Here is a 3775-nt window from a genome sequence, read left to right on the forward strand (position 1 = left end):
AAATTGATCAAATGTTCAAAATTTTACTGTTAAAACACAAGCAAAAAAAAAAAAACATGGAATAGAACAAATCGTCACATGGTTCTATGTGGTGCGTGGAGTTCAAACCAAATACTGTGTGGACCATGGGGATAGAAATCATATTAATACTGTTTTAGAGTTAAAAAGAGTTAAGTGATAAAAAAATACATTAAGTCGCAACTAATTATTTGCACAGAAAAATGAATCACTTGACAGCAGTAGTTCTATTATAGCTCAATCTTTGGTGATACTAGGGCACTGTCTTTTTGATTGGTTGATTTGTGAAAACTTCACCTGAACTGTTGTATACCAGGTGTTTTTGTCTGACTTATACTGGTTGAATTACATGCTAAATCAATTTTGGGTCAGTTAATAGGATCAAATTCGATTGTTCAAAATCCACCATGAATCAAATCAGCAAACACAAACTATGAAAATTAATCCAGTCGTTCAGATTAATCAGTACACCCCTAATTGATAACATTTTCAGACATTTCTTTTAAAATCTGCATTCTAGGTGATTAAAAATCATGATATTTGTTTGTAAGTTGAATGTATTTATATGTTTCAGACGGTTTTTCACATCCTGACCTTCAGTTAACTACCAGAGACCAGATCTGTGTCATGAAATTTATTTGAATTCTTGTTTCTTTCTTTATATTTCAACTACAGTTTGATGACAAACTGTGATTTTAGTCACAATGGGGTTTTTTTTTTACTAAGTCTGCAGGTTTTCACCTACAAAATTTGTGACTCATAAACACACACACGCAACAACATACACACAGTCAAATCTACAAAGAAGAGACTTACAAATACAAAAACACATATGGGGGAGGAGCTTTGTTCAGGTGTTCCTGAATCAGGAAGTCCGGACGTTTGGGGTTTTCCTTCATGTTTGAGCAGACAGAGAGCAGGAAGAGACGGAGAGAGCGGCTCAAACGTTCTTCTTCTTCGCTGTGAGTTTTTGTCTTTTCTGATATTAATTTTATTTAATGAAAACAGAAACTTTTTTTTCAATTAAACGGGATGGTTTTTGATTAATTTGTTTGATTTATTATAAAAATATATAAAAAAATTCTGAAATCAAAAGAACACAAATCATTGATTGAAACTGTTGTGATGACCTGTAGAGGTTAATCTTTCATTCTCGTTGTTCGGTTCCCCTTGGTCTGTTACTGCGATCAAGTGAGCCGCTGTTCGTTTTTCCATGGTCAAATCAGCCCTCATTGGATTTTTTCTGCGAGTTTCATACCAGACTTACGGTAGCATGTCCGTGCTCGCTGGAAAATCCTGGAGACTTTTTAGAAAACATGATATTTTTACTCCTCATAAATGCAATCACATTACCTTTTATGCATATGATATTGTAGCGGACTGAGTTGTGCTGGGTAACTGTATGGGTGCATTCTGGATTCCAGGGTTCAGTGAATGCAGGGGACGCTGATTGGCCCTCGTTCTGTCACTCTGTCACTGGGTTGCAAAAAGGCCAAAGTCCCATTGACTTACATTGAGAAACAGACAGTTATTTCTCAGTCATTTTATATGTCAGAATAATCATTCTTCCTCTGCTGCTTTCTGATTAACTTCTTTTTTCTAATCCTAATCTTTTCAAAGATTTTTTTCCATTATCACAAGTTATTAGAGTTATAAATTGACCAATCAGATGGCTCAATAAGCGTTTGTGGGTCTGACGTCGACCGTCTGGGGGGTTTGATTGACAGATGGCGGGTAGCCAATGGGAGCAGACTTCATCAATGCGGTCCGTGAAGGCCTTTTAACACCTACTTTACAATTCAACAATGTACCAACCATTGTCATGCTGTTGTTTTCCTCAATGGAATGTACCGATGCAGCAGTTTGAAATAACAAGAGGAGCATGCTGTCGACATTTTTAGATGAGGATTTACTCTGTAGAAATAGATTTCACTCTGAGGTTATGTGCTTTGGACTTTTTTCTTTGTTTAACGTTCGTTTTTCTTTATTTCACTGTTTTGGTTGTAGCTTATAAATTATAAGTTGCATATATGCGCATAAAATCACCAACCAAAGTTTCATTTTTGCAGCAATTTTCCAGCTTCAGCCTGAATTAGACGCAGACGTCTGAGGAGCGCGAGACAAACTTGAAAGTACCTGGTCGTATTTTCAAACAGATAAAAGATCCAGCTGTTCACCTGTTAGGATGGTTATTTATTTTAAATACCGCTGAACGCGCTTCTCACGTGCATCTGATCGGACTGTAACCTGGCCGTGCATGTGAAGAGACAAGCTGCGGCGCGCGCGAGGGGGACACGCGCCGTTCTCCAGCGGCGTCACCCAAATGCTCCTTTTATCTCGACAAAAAGGAATAAATGTAAGTAAATCCCAAAGGACCGCTGACAGAATCAAATGTTGGAATGGTTCTCCCTCAAAGGCTTCAACAATGACTTGTACGATTCTCCCGTGCCGCCGTTATTAAAGTACATCCGCGGTCTCGTGGTCGAGGCGTGGAAAGAGACAGACGGTTGCAATAAACTCACTCCAGATTGGCGACAGTACTTCCTGTAGATTCGATGACTCAGCTATGACTCAGACCAATCGCTGAAGATGGGTTGCGAATGGCGGTATCCGTTTCAGGAATTGACGGTGAAAGCGGCGGCCTACTTTCGCGAGGAGAGGAAGTAATGCATTTCCAATGGGGGACCTCATTGCTCGCTCAGTCCATTATTTTTACAGTCTATGGTTGGTGCAGCTATTAGCTGAATAGGAAAAAGAGGGAGGGCTGTGCGGGCGCGAGGGAATGAGAACGTTTTTTGGGGAGGCACTCTCCCCTGTTGGTTCGGTTCTGAAGTTGCTGCAAAAGTTGTACGGCATTGCTTGGCCGACAGTAACCAGAATAAAGAGCATTAAAAAGCGTTTGAGTTTCGGTGCATCAGTTTGGAGGGACGCTACAATATTTATTAGAAAAAAACTGCGCATTGCGTTTTTTTCAATCAATCTAAAAATCTCTTGTATTACTGAAATAAAATGGGCTAATTTTGGCTGTGAATTAATCCCAATCAACAATGTATTAGATTATAAATCTGTCACAGACCTACTTAGTCCTTAATAGAAAATTTCTCCTGGAAATATAAAACATTTTTACTGTATAGTTTTTTAGAAAAGAACATCATACATACAATAAAAGGTCTAATCTTTACATTTTTGGCTAACTTTGGGTGGCACTAATTCCCGAGTTTCAATTTAGTACTTCACCATTTCTTTACAGACCTCCTTAGTACTTCATGGAGTACTAGTACTGAAAGTATGAAGCATTTTGAAGTACCTTTTGCTACCATAAGTCTTGTATGAAACTCGCAGAAAAAATCCAACGAGGGCTGATTTGACCATGGAAAAACGAACAGCGGCTCACTTGACCGCAGTGTTCTGTTTATTTAACCTCTTCAATGGAAGGACAAAGACAAAGTTCTGTTTTACGCGTATGGACATAGTAGCCGCACACGATGAAACGACCATGTCGCTCTGTCGTCGTCCATCCCAAACTTTATAGACACAAAGTTACAAAACAAAAACTTATTCTACTCAAAAATGGACACTGAACAAAAGAGTTGCGCCCTCTGGCGTTCAAATCAATTCAAATAATAATCCATATTCCGGATGTCACAAAAACAAATTACATAAAATAAACTTCTTCTTTTCCTTTGGGCTTTTCCCTTTAGGGGTCGCCACAGCGAATCAGTTCCCTCCATCTAAGCCTGTCTTCAGCATCCTCCAC

The 3775-nt window shown here is 38.9% G+C and overlaps 1 protein-coding gene across 1 annotated transcript in view; it reads left to right on the plus strand.

Annotated features, from left to right (window-relative positions):
* The first annotated feature begins 934 nt into the window (after positions 1-934).
* The window catches only part of LOC112156841 (NACHT, LRR and PYD domains-containing protein 12), a 31114-nt gene continuing 28273 nt past the window's right edge, over positions 935-3775 (plus strand). The window contains exon 1 of the mRNA XM_024289233.2: positions 935-980. The gene's annotated coding sequence lies outside the window, so the exon portion shown is untranslated. The remainder of the gene's footprint in view (positions 981-3775) is intronic.

The sequence above is a fragment of the Oryzias melastigma genome, linkage group LG2 (assembly GCF_002922805.2).
Source record: "Oryzias melastigma strain HK-1 linkage group LG2, ASM292280v2, whole genome shotgun sequence".
Classification (NCBI taxonomy): domain Eukaryota; kingdom Metazoa; phylum Chordata; class Actinopteri; order Beloniformes; family Adrianichthyidae; genus Oryzias; species Oryzias melastigma.